The sequence below is a fragment of the Capricornis sumatraensis genome, chromosome 2 (genome assembly GCF_032405125.1).
Source record: "Capricornis sumatraensis isolate serow.1 chromosome 2, serow.2, whole genome shotgun sequence".
Lineage (NCBI taxonomy): Eukaryota > Metazoa > Chordata > Mammalia > Artiodactyla > Bovidae > Capricornis > Capricornis sumatraensis.
In genome coordinates this window covers 112,066,012-112,079,977 of record NC_091070.1, presented here as the reverse complement: position 1 = coordinate 112,079,977, position 13,966 = coordinate 112,066,012, and the positions used below count along the sequence as shown (strand labels likewise).

The window sequence follows — 13,966 nt, the reverse complement described above, 5'->3', positions numbered from 1 at the left end:
TGATAAGGGGATAACAGAGGACCGAGTGGTTGTATGGCATCACCAACTCAATGGCTGTGAGTTTGAGCAAACTCCTGGAGATGGTGAAGGACAGGGAAGCCTGGTGTGCTGCAGTCCGTGGGGTCACATAGAGTCGGACATGACAGAGTGACTGAAACTGAACTGAACTTAATGCCTATTCTCGTCTGATAAGAATTAATGTATTATTCTCATAAGAATGCTATTTGTCTTGTGTGTGTATGCGCTCAGTCCTGTCTGACTCCTTGTGACCCCATGGACTGCAGCACTCAGGCTCCTCTCCATGGAATTTTCCCAGGCAAGAATCCTGGAGATGGTTACCATGCCCTCCTCCAGGGGATCTTCCCACCCCAGGGATCCATCCAATGTCTCCTGTGTCTCCTGCATTGTAGATGGATTCTATAGCATTGAGGCACCAGGTCCTATACTGTTCTGGTAACTCTTTCTTTAAGAATGCTATATTTAAGGCAGTGGCAGGCAGTGGCCATGAAGATGAGGTTTTGGGAGCCCTCTGGCAGAGAGCTCTCCTCACTCTCCTGCCACAGAGGCTGTGAGGGTGAGAGACCAGAGCTGTGTAACACTGAGATGTTTGCCCAAGGAAAACTCCAAGTTCAGTTTAAATTTGTATTGGTTGGTGATGGTGGTACTGGAAAAACTGCATTTTTGAAATGTCATCTGACTGGTGAATTTGAGAAGTATGTAGCCACATTGGGTGTTGAGGTCCATCCTCATGTGTTCCATATCAACAGAGGACCTGTTATATTCAACGCATGGGATACAGCTGACCAGGAGAAATTTGGTGGATTGGGAGATTGCTATTATATACAAGTTCAGTGTTCCATTATAATGTTTGATGTAACATCAAGAATTGCTTAGAAGAATGTGCCTAACTGGCATAAAGATCTGGTACCAGTATGTGAGAACACCCCTACTGTGCTGTGTGACAACAAGGTGGATATTAAGGACAGAAAGGTTAAGGCAATGTCTTCCACCTAAAGAAGCCTCTTCAGTATTATGACATTGCTGCCAAAGGTAACTACAATTTTGAAAAGCCCTTCCTCTGGCTTGCTAGAAAGCTGATCAGAGTCCCTAACTTGGAGCTTGTTGCCATGCCTGCTCTCGCCTCCACCAGAAATGGTCATGGACCCAGCCTTGGCAGCACAGCACAAGCATGATTTGGAGGCTGCTCAGACAACTGCACTCCCGGATGAAGATGACGATCTGTGAGAAAGTGAAGCTGGGGCCCAGTGTCAGAAGTCTAGTTCACAGGCAACTGCTCTGTGATGTTAGTGGTGCAGTGTGTTTGCCACTTTATTATATAGCTAAGCAGGGCATGTGCTTAATCTTTGGATGCTGAAGCAGATGGATGGACTTCAGAGTGAATGTGGCAGTTAAAAAAAAAATACCTTCACTTATTTTGGGCCTGCATATTTAGGTGTTTGGATCACAGTCGTTTTCTCCTTGAGTTTCAAATATAACACTGCCATAGCCACATGACAATATTGAGAGGTAGAATCTTGTTAGTTACTGTCATTCCCATTCCTTTTCATTTAGAATAAGAATAAACTTGTATTTTGAATAAATGAAAGGAATGCTGTATGTATTATGCCACAGACACTTAGCATCTAAGACTCCTTATCAATATAAACAAGCAGAAGGGAACTCCCACTAAACTGAAACCAGCCGCTTGACACAATTGGAGCCGCTTCATCTTTTAACTGCAAACCTGAAAGGGAAAATATTTGTTTAATCAGCAATTCCTATAATTTTGTTCTAACAGATGGGAAGCCAACAACAGTATGTTTGCCAGCCTACACAAATTTGATTTTGAATAGTTCCTCATCCTTACCATCACCATCTCTCCTGCCTGCCAAAGCCGAAGAACTCATTTGAAACAAAAACAAACAAACAAAAAATAGGTAGGAATTTCTGGATACTTGGAAAGAGTTATCTCTAAAGCTTATGATACCTCTCTGCCAATGGTAATTGGTGGCAATAGGCATCACTGATCAGGACCTAATTAACATGAAGGACCAGAGAGATTCTGAAGAAGGAATACTCTGTCTGGACAGAGGAAACACATATATTGAGGTTAATCAAGGAGAATTATTTAGGGGGAAGAAAAGAACAATATTTGGGGAATAGCAATGAAAACTAGGGCATTAGGTATAGTCAGTAAGCCATCAATTCAGTTCAGTCACTCAGTCATGTCCGACTCTTTGCAACCCCATGAACCACAGCACACCAGACCTCCCTGTCCATCACCAACTCCTGGAGTCTACCCAAACCCATGTTCTTGAGTCAGTGATGCCATCCAACCATCCCATCCTTTGTCGTCCCCTTCTCCTTCTGCCCTCAATCTTTCCCAGCATCAGGGTCTTTTCAAATGAGTCAGCTCTTTGCATGAGGTGACCAAAGTACTGGAGTTTCAGCTTCAACATCAGTCCTTCCAATGAACACCCAGGACTGATCTCCTTTAAGATGGACTGGTTGGATCTCCTTGCAGTCCAAGGGACTCTCAAGAGTCTTCTCCAACGCCACAGTTCAAAAGCATCAATTCTTCTGCGCTCAGCTTTCTTTGTAGTCCAACTCTCATATCCATACATGACCACTGGAAAAACCACAGCCTTGATTGGATGGACCTTTGTGGACAAAGTAATGTCTCTGCTTTTTAATATGATCTCTAGGTTGGTCATAACTTTCCTTCCAAGGAGTAGGCGTCTTTTAATTTCATGGCTACAATCACCATCTGCAGTGATTTTGGAGCCCCCCAAAATAGTCTTTAACTGTTTCTACCGTTTCCCCATCTATTCGCCATGAAGTGATGGGACCAGACGCCGTGATCTTAGTTTTCTGAATGTTGAGCTTTAAGCCAACTTTTTCACTCTCTTCTCTCACTTTCATCAAGAGGCTCTTTAGTTCTTCTTCACTTTCTGCCATAAGGGTGGTATCATCTGCATATCTGAGGTTATTGATATTTCTCCTGGCAATCTTGATTCCAACTTGTGCTTCATCCAGTCCAGCATTTCTCATGAGGTACACTGCATAGAAGTTAAATAAGCAGGGTGACAATATACAGCCTTGACATACTCCTTTTCCTATTTGGAACGAGTCTGTTGTTCCATGTCCAGTTCTAACTGTTGCTTCCTGACCTGCATACAGGTTTCTTAAGATGCAGGTCAGGTGGTCTGGTGTTCCCATATCCTTCAGAATTTTCCACAGTTTATTGTGATCCACCCAGTCAAAGGCTTTGGCATAGTCAATAAAGCAGAAATAGATGTTTTTCTGGAACTCTCTTGCTTTTTCAATGATTCAGTGGATGTTGGCAATTTGATCTCTGATCCTCTGCCTTTTCTAAACCAGCTTGAACATCTGGAAGTTCACGATTCACGTATTGCTGAAGCCTGGCTTGGAGAATTTTGAGCATTATTTTACTAGTGTGTGAGATGAGTGCAATTGTGCAGTAAGCCATAGCTATGATCTAAAGCATCTGTTGATGCCTGGAATAATATAGGTTGCCTGTTCAAAGCAAAGTAAAACAAAAGAAACATGGGTTTCCTATAAGAAAGAAAACTGGAAGGAAGAGTTCAATCCTAAGATGATGTCTAACATTTGAGAGAAAATGATTTGAATATCTGGTATGTAAAGAAATTAAAAAGTGAACTGCTTGCTCAGAGTCTTACAGAATTAGATGAAGAGCTGGCACTTGGCTCAAAGTCACCTCAGCTCTTGGAATGATAATCTTTCCATGGTCCATGCTGTTTCTCCATACTGTAGGTTTAATTTTGTCTTTCCCAACAGGAAACCAATCAAAGTCACACATGGATTGTGGATCACACATTTCCCCTTCCCCTAATGGTCACTGGTTCACCCATCAGCCTGGGGAAGGTAGTCTCAATATTCACTATACATATCCTGGTTGTCAAATGTTTGCTCGTTCACATGGTCATCTCACAGGTTAGTCAGGGTCACCCTGTCCCTTGACATACACAAATACTTACTTAAAATTGATTGAAACTTACCATTCAGTCTCTCGGGAACTCTAAAATCCTCATAATTTCTGCAAATGCAGCAGAATTTTTATTTTTAGGCTTGCTTCAAATTCTGATTTCTTGATTCCATTTGGTTTCCCTTACCCTTACCTCTTGTGGCTATTGTCTTTTCTTGATCCCACACCAACACAGAAGAGGAACCCAGCCCATTTCTCCAACATGCCACAACATAGCAGCCAGCTAGATAGTTGTTGGGGTAACAAAACTAATAGTAGGAGCAGATAGAGAAAGTTTCTACTGCTAGCGTCATGCTGCTAACTGTTTCATTGTTAATATCTGATAAGTTTTTAAATTCTTCCACAATCTTCATTCATTACAACCTCTCATTGTACATTTCTTTATAGTCATCATCTATTCCAAATTTCTGAACCTCTCTCTACAGCTTTTCCTCTATTCTGTTTTCAGAGGTCACCAAAAATCAGGTCATTTCTATGTACAGCATTTCTATGTACAAAAGCTTCAAATCTTTGATTACTTGTCCTTCTCCAAACAGTGATCTGGGATATCCAGGAAGGAAGAGAAAATGGGAGATCAACCAATGTGACACAGAGTGACCTAAAAAAGGGCGTTTTTCTATAGAAAAGACCTTCTGTTTCAGAGAGAAAGGGCAAGCCTCTGAAGAAGGAAATAGCCTTAATTGACATTTTTTATGCCTTTATATTTTATCTGCTATATGCCACACAATGAAGTTCTGAGGAAAGAGTCTGAGATGAGATCTTTTGTAAAGTAAAATATAAATAAATAAATAAATAATTTTAAAAATCCAATATTTTTTTTTTCCCATCAAATAAAGCAGATGGCCAGAACTTGACCTCAGTTCTCTGTACAGGCATCAACAAAGGAAGTGTTCAGGTTCTGAGTACATGAAAATGAGTGTTTATTTCAATGAGAAAAGATGGATTCATATAAGAGGTCTGTACAAACAAAGGAGAAGCTTAAATTTCATTAGTTTTTTTTTTTTTTTGAGTTGGTGAGCCAATAATAGTTTATTACTTAGAATGGTCCCTCCTCATTTGGTCAACAGAAATCCTATGCATATTTATTTATTTATTTTTGGCCATGGAGGGCATATGGGAGTTTAGTTCCACAACTATTGATCAAACCTGTCCCCCTTACATTGGAAGCACAGAGACTTAACCACTGGACTTTGAGGGATGTCTCTCATTAGCTTCTTAGTAAATCCACCTTAACGTTGTACACTCTTCCCAGTTCATTTAGAGCTTAGCCAGGTACATAAACTTAACTATAATAGAAAGAAAACATCCCCCAAGTCAGCCTGAGCCAGGGTACCCAGACTTATTATACTTCTAGGAAACTATTGCATGTGCAAACTTGATGGTCATAAGTAAACATTAAAATTAAAAATTGGCATAGTTGAAATACAACTTCATAATATTAGTGCAAGCTCCCTCCCATGCTGGCTGTCCTTTTAAAAGAATTGTTTAGTAAACAATCTTCTTGAAAAATAACAACTTAAGCAAATAGTCTTTTTCATAAAAATTATAATAATAATCAGTAATTATTAAGCTCTTATTAAATGCTAGGCATTGAGCTAAAAGCTTTTCATGTATTACTGAACTTAATCTTTACAATAACTCTTTGAAGTACCAACTGTTTTTATTTTCCAATTTACAGATAAGATTATTAAGATTGATAGACTTTTTTATTTTTCCAAGGCACAGAGACCAGGTCCGTTCCCCAACAAAGGGATCTTTCATAGCAGAGGTCAAATGATAACCATTACATAATTTTGTCCGTTGACTAACAGGAAACTCAGCACCTCCATGAGAAACCTACTTCATCTGTAGTACTCAGAGAAAGAGACAGAGACAGACAGACAGAAAGATTTTTCCTTTGGGATTAGATACTTTTCCAATAGAGTGTGTCCAATCAAATGGGGATGTAAAGAACAAGGCCAGCTCTTTTCCAGTGATACCCCTAAGTCTTTTCTTTCTATGGGTAACGTTTCTCAGTGTTTTGCAAACTCCTTCCTAGAATGTCAGCACCATGTGGGCAGAAACCAAATCTTGTTCTCTGCTGTACGCCCAGTACTTGGAATAGTGCTCACTCAGAGAGAGAAGGGACCAGAAGGGCACTGTGAAGGACACAGTGTCACTTGTGTGGTGTTTCTGACAAAAAGGCACAACCTGAATCCAATCTTAAAGACACACCAGATAGATCTAAGCTAAGGGGCATTCTATGAAGTAACTGACCTATCCTCTTCAAAATGTCAGTGTCACTAAATACAATTAAAAAAGTGAAGAATTGTCCTGATAAGAGATACTAAAGAGACACAGCAATGACATGTGATGGGTGATCTAGGGTTTTCTTTTGTCTTATGAGATATTAATTGAATAACTGGTGAAATGTAAAAACAAAACAAATCAATAGAATATTACATCATTATTAATTTCCTGATTTCAATAAGTGTGTGATTATAGAACATGGTGTTTCTCAAATCTTTTCAAAAATTATTGTATCCTGTCCACCAAAAAGAAATTAAATAAAGTGATATTTAAGTTAATTTCTCCTTAATAAGAGAAATTGAAAGCTAGGAAATATGATTTTGTTGGATATAGCTGAGCTTTGGAAAGCCAGAGGTCATATGTAGTATCTCTGGTTTTCTTTTTTTCCCTCTCATAGAATCAATTTTTTCCCCCTGAAGGTGACATCGCCTCTACTGAGAACAGAAAATATAAGAGAATATCCTTGTTTTTAGAAAATACACACTGAAGAATTCAGGGAACATCACGTCTGTAAATGTCTTCCAGCAGTTTAAAAAAAGATGTAGATAGAAATTATATAAACATACATATATATATGAGCACACTTACGTTTGTGTGTGTGTGTGTGTGTGTGTGTGTGTGTGTGTGTGTGTATGAGTGACAGAGAAAGTATGGAGTGGGGGCTATAAAGCAAACATGGTAAAATATTAACATTTAAGAAATACAAGTGAAAAGTATATGGGGCATAAGGACCTACATGAGGACCTAGCAATGAGATCTTAAAAATAAATTTTTGCATATGCAATTCATTGATTTTCAATGAGATGATTCAAAGGGAAAATAAGAGTTTTAAGCAAATGATGTTAGGAAAATTTGATATCCACATACAACAGATCCTTACTTTACACTATATGCAAAACACAAATCAAAATAAATCGAGGACCTAGGTATAAGAGTTAAAACTATAAAACTCTTAGAAGACAGAAAAAATCTTTGTGACATTGGATTTAGTAGTGACTTCTTGGATATACATGAGATGCACAGGCAACAAAAGAGAAAATAGACAAATTAGGCTTTATCAAAATTTAAAACTTCTGTGTATCAAAGAAAAATATAGAGTGAAAAGGCAACCCAAATAAAGAGAAAAAATATTTGCACAGCATGTATCTGACAGAGTATTGATATCTGGAATGTATATATGTGTGTATGTGTGTAAATATGTATATATACAAATATACATATATGTATGTATACATATACACACACACACATATATATATATATGCGCATATATATAGTCTTCAAAAATGGACAAAGATTTGAATAAAAATGTCTCCAAAGAAGATAAACAATGGCCAATATAAGTACCTGAAAAGATATTCAATATCACTAGCTAGCCATCAGAAAAAGGTAAATTAAACCCACAATGAGGTACCATTTCACATCCGTTAACATGGTTCATATATAATTTTTTTTAAAAATGAAAAATAATACGTGTTGATGAGGATGTGGAGAAATTGGGAGTCTTATTTATTATTGGTGGAGTGTAAAATGATAAAGCAACTGTGGAAAACAGTTTGGTGGCTCCTCAAAAAACTTAAACATAAAGTTATTGTATAATCCAGAAATTTCACTCCTAAGCATATACTTAGAAAAAAATGAAAACAAGGACTCAGATACTTGTACACCAATGTTCACAGCATATTCACACCAGCCAAAAGGTGGAAACAACCCAAAATGTTCATGAAGAGATAAATGGGTAATCAAACTGTTGTATGTACATACAATGGAATATTTTTCATTTGTAAAAAGAAAAGAAATTCCGATACATGCTGCACTATGGATTGAACTTAACAAGATCTTGCTAAGTGAAATAGGCCAGACAAGAAAGGACAAATATATGATTCCACTTATGTGAAGTACCTAGGATATGCAACTTTATAGAAATATAAAGTAGACTTTACCAGGGGTTGGGAGAGGGGGAAACAAAAGAATTATTGTTTAATTGGTATAGAGTTTCTGTTTGGAATGATGAAAAGTTCAGAAAACATACAGTGGTGGCGATTACATGACTTCATGAAAGCATTTAATACTACTGATATATACTTATTAATAGAATTGGATAAAATGGTGAATTTTATATTATGCATCTTTTACCATAATAAATTGTTTAAAGTATATGGAAATTTTTGTACTATTCCTGCAACTTTTCTGTAAATCTGAAATTATATAAAAATAAAAACTTATATGAATAAAAAGAAAACCTCAAAACCTGCCAGTTTGTGATGATGTAGTCACAATAGCTTCCAGGGCTTTCGAGGTAGTGCTAGTGGTAAAGAATCTGCCTGCCAATGCAGGAGATTCAAGAAATGCATGTTCAATCCTTGGGTCATGAAGCTCCCCTGGAGGAGGAAATGGCAACCTTCTCCAGTATTCTTGCCTGGAAAATCTCATGGACAGAGCAGCCTGGCAGGCTTCTGTTCATGGGACGACAAAGAATCAGACATGACTGAGCGACTGAAAAACAACAACAACATCACAATAGCTGGTACATATCTTCTCTGAAAAGAGTATACAATCCTATAGGACTAATCTCAGATCTTTCCTTTAAAGAACGGACTCTATCAAATTTGTTTCTAAAAGAATCCCACTCCTGCCCCAGGGCGATCTTTTCTTCCTGTCCAGTTGAGCATCTCATTTTCACTTGGGGCTCCTTTTCTACCCAGGAGTTCTGTGGTGGCAGAAGTTGATTTCAGTTGGCACAGATGGACTGAGGCAGAAGGGTTTTCGAGGGGCTTGACGATGCCCTCTCTATGCCCAATTGACAAACCATGCTCCTCAATTTTATGTGGATGTTGAAAAACTGTATTGTCTTGGACCGGCTGCTGCAGAACAGAGGCTTTAGTAACAGGTTGGAGTGTAGAGTTTTTCTAGAATGTCAACAGGAGATAAGATGAAAATTATCCGACCAGCATCATGACTTATGTTTACCATATGTTCTATCTCCACATAGAGCTTATTGTATTTTGAAGTTTACATAAGACTTACAAAAACATATTTTATTTATATGTGATAGAGGAATCAAAGACCTTATGAGGGTATTTTTTCCTATCTTACTTGTTTAGGTCTATCAACTCAATTCCAGGGAAATCTTTAGACAAGTTTGTTTATTGAGGGTAATGAACAAAGGCTTGTGGCCTCTATACTTCCCTTTGTCTCTCATAGCTCATAGTGATGATGTCACTACAATAGATGGTACATATGTCCTTTGAGAAGAGCGTGCAATCCTATAGGACAAATCTCAGATCTATTCCTTAAAGGGACAGCATTAAAGAGCACTCTCCTGGGCAGTTTACCCTCAAAGTCAGAGAATTTTCCACACACAGTTGGATATGGCGGGTGATAGATAAATATGGTGTCAATCATAGTCTGTTGAACTGACTTGGCTTTCCTGAGTCTCTCTTGCAATTCCTATTTGGGGAGAAAGTAGAAAACTTGACTGATGTAGATACCACTTTTTGTGTTGCATCCTTCACAACCTCCAGTCACCTTTTCATAAGAAAAGGGCCAAATCTCCATTGGCTTAATTCCCCCACAGTTGTCATCTCAAATGCTGAGGTTAAAATCTTATGAATGTATCTCCTTTTAAGATAGAGATGGGAGTTTAATAATTGTGTGCTCATCTGTTTTTATTTTATTTATTTATTTATTTATTTATTTATTATTTATTTATTTATTTTTAAATTTTAAAATCTTTAATTCTTACATGCGTTCCCAAACATGAACCCCCCTCCCACCTCCCTCCCCATAACATCTCTGTGGGTCATCCCCATGCACCAGCCCCGAGCATGCTGTATCCTGCGTCAGACATAGACTGGCGATTCAATTCTTACATGATAGTGTACATGTTAGAATGCCATTCTCCCAAATCATCCCACCCTCTCCTTCTCCCTCTGAGTCCAAAAGTCCATTATACACATCTGTGTCTTTTTTCCTGTCTTGCATACACGGTCATCATTGCCATCTTTCTAAATTCCATATGTATGTGTTAGTATACTGTATTGGTGTTTTTCTTTCTGGCTCACTTCACTCTGTATAATCGGCTCCAGTTTCATCCATCTCATCAGAACTGATTCAAATGAATTCTTTTTAACGGCTGAGTAATACTCCATTGTGTATATGTACCACTGCTTTCTTATCCATTCATCTGCTGATGGACATCTAGGTTGTTTCCATGTCCTGGCTATTATAAACAGTGCTGCGATGAACATTGGGGTACATGTGTCTCTTTCAATTCTGGTTTCCTCGGTGTGTATGCCCAGCAGTGGGATTGCTGGGTCATACGGTAGTTCTATTTGCAATTTTTTAAGGAATCTCCACACTGTTCTCCATAGTGGCTGTACTAGTTTGCATTCCCACCAACAGTGTAGGAGGGTTCCCTTTTCTCCACACCCTCTCCAGCATTTATTGCTTGCAGATTTTTGGATCGCAGCCATTCTGACTGATGTGAAGTGGTACCTCATTGTGGTTTTGATTTGCATTTCTCTGATAATGAGTGATGTTGAGCATCTTTTCATGTGTTTGTTAGCCATCTGTATGTCTTCTTTGGAGAAATGTCTATTTAGTTCTTTGGCCCATTTTTTGATTGGGTAGTTTATTTTTCTGGAATTGAGCTGCATAAGTTGCTTGTATATTTTTGAGATTAGTTGTTTGTCAGTTGCTTCATTTGCTATTATTGAAAGTGTACCTTTCAAACAAAGCATATCCAGTGAGACCTTTGCTTCTCTTCCCCAAAAGATGTAATAATCATAAGAAGATTCTTAAGGATACTCCTCATATGAAGATGAAACCAGCTCTACTTTCAAAGCCAGATCGTCATGAATGAAATTTTCAGAATATTTTTCTGTGTGACCAGTTGTTTCTCTATAGAATTTGTACTCTTGTCAGAACTCATATCTGGAGGGAAACCAGAAAAATGACTTCTATACTATAGGAGAAGAGAAATCTTTTATTTATTTATTGTTTTAGCTACAGATATTTTTATAGCATTTTAAATATCTAATCTCATAACTAATTTCATTTAATCTTCATAAAGACTCTGTGAGGTAGCATTTTTCTCATTTCTATTTTATAAATGAGGAAACCAAAGTTCAAGAAATATTTAACTTCCTGAAAGTCACTCAATAATAAAGGGGTAGAGGATTAAGAGGTACAAACTATTAGATATAAAATAAGCTATAAGGATATGTTGTACAACATGAGAAACTTAGCGAATACTTTATAATAGCTATAAATGGAATATGAGCTTTACAGGTGGCTCAGTGGGTAAAGAACTTGCCTGCAGTGCAGGAGACACCAGAGATATGGGTTCAGTTCCTGGGTTGGGAAGATCCCCTGGAGGAGGGCACAGCAACCCAGTCCAGTATTCTTGCCTGGAGAATCCCATGGACAGAGAAGCCTGGCAGGCTAAAGTCCATAGGTCTCAAAGAGTCAGGCATGACCGAAGTGAGAACACAGCATAAATAACGTTTCAAAATTGTAAGTCACCATATCGTACACTTGTAATTAATATTATACATGATCTATACTTTAATTTAAAAAAGTGGGGCAGGGTGCTGAATCTTTGAAATAAAGTTACTGCTCCTTCCATGACAGTACTTCTCACATGGAAGTAACCTAAACCAGGGCCTGAAGAATAATAGTCAAGGCTGATTTCCCCACAGCATTTTCTCTTTCTGGCAAGTAGGCCCTAGACCATTTCTCATTCTCTTGAAGTAAAGATAAAAGTGTTACAACATAGCAGTCAAGTCAGCTCTCCTTTCTCTGGCCATAAGGATCACTGGTGCTCAAAAAATCATTTCCCACATTTTTCTGCCATTTCTTCCTGTCTCCACTCCCACTGTCTCCCTCTATCAAAAACCCTTCAGTATCTCCCTGGTTTTTCTAGGTTGGGAGCTTCCACCCAACTGGACTCAGTACCTACTTGCCTGTACCTCCCTTCTAAGTGAATCCCAAGAGCTGAAGGACAGTCAATGAGTGCAGCGTCCTAACAAGGGGAGATATAACACCCAGCTTCTTAGGCCCTTCTTCCTAAGACAAGCTCTTTTTCTAGCTGACTAGGGTCAAGTCTAGATGATAAATGCATAGAGAAATGAAAAAAGATGTTTGTTTTCTCCTTGAACATTTCTGCCAGCATTTTCCTGCTTTCTCCTGAGGAAGACTGAGCATGTTAGACAAAAAAACAGACTCAGTGTCTTCCTCAGGGTACAGCCTCACTGACACTTTCTGGGCTGCCAGGTCTTGGGACAAGACTGAAAATAGGGCGTGGAAATAGGAAGGACTGGAAGCTCATCAGAAAACTGACATGGTTCATGATGTAGGTCACCTCTGGCCTTTTTCCTTTATTTTTAATTTTTTTGGCCATGCTACGAAGAATGTGGGATCTTGAGGGACCAGAGATGGAACCTGTGCACCCTGCAGTGGAAGTCCAGAGTCTTAACCACTGGACCACCAGAGAAGTCCCTTGACCTTGTCCCTTTAAAAAAGGAACCTGCTGAAGACTTCCCAGTGGAAGTCAGTGGAGCAGGTCTGGTAGTTAGCTATGATCTGAAGTGCTTGCTCATGACTCAACCACCCTGAGAATTTATCACTGCAAGGGACATGGCGATTTTGACCATTATGTCATTTTACACTCTTTTTTTCCCATCAGTCATATATCTGTTTAACTTGTATCTTTAAGTCATCATCAGTTAAATTTATGGGTTGTAAGGAATATTCATATTGAAATATAGCACATAAATAAGAACTATAAAAATGATTGCTCAAAATTCACCTGATACTTTATCTTTAAAAACAAAAAATAACATCTGTGAAAATTTTAAATTTACAAAAGAGCCAAATTATAAAATTTTATAACAAATGCTATACACACCATATTTTTGCCATGCCATATTTGTCATAATTGTTTCCTGTCTCTTTTTTTAAGATAGTAACATTTATGAATACAATCTGAAACTCCCTTCACTCTTTCCCCTTCCTTACTTCTTGCTTCTGCAGAGGTAACCACACTGAGAATGCGTGTATTTTTCCTTTGCATGTTTATGTATTGTACCTGTCTGCACTAATTAATTATAAACATATGGTATTATTTTAAATTTATGTATTTTTGAAATTTATCCATACTGATTGACAAAAAGATTCTAATGTTATAAACATTCTTCAGCACAGCACATCAAGATGTCATTAGCACTTAATTAAGCCCTTGGAAGGTAAACACAGTTGGCCCTTCATGTCTACAGGTTTTATCCATGGATTCAACTAACTGCAGTTCAATAATATTTATGAAAAAAAGTTCCAGAAAGTTCCAAAAAGCAAACCTTAAATTCACCATGGTTATTCACCATGCATCAACTATTTGCATAGAATTTACATTGCATTAGGCATTGTAAGTAATCTGGAGATGATTCATAGTGTACACGAGGATGTGTGCCTATTATATGCAAATACTGTACCATTTTATACACAGAAATTGAGCATCCATGAATTTTAATATAGAGGATATCCCCCACAGATACTGATGGAGGACTGTACTTAGAATCTAGCAATAATAGTTTTATATTTTTTTTAAATTGTGTGTGTATTTAGGCTCTAAACACAGGGATCAGAAATACA

At 38.0% G+C, this 13,966-nt stretch overlaps 1 pseudogene; it reads left to right on the top strand.

Moving 5' to 3' along the window:
- The first annotated feature begins 603 nt into the window (after window positions 1–603).
- Window positions 604–1,245, top strand: LOC138072198 (GTP-binding nuclear protein Ran-like; annotated as a pseudogene).
- The last annotated feature ends 12,721 nt before the right edge of the window (window positions 1,246–13,966 follow it).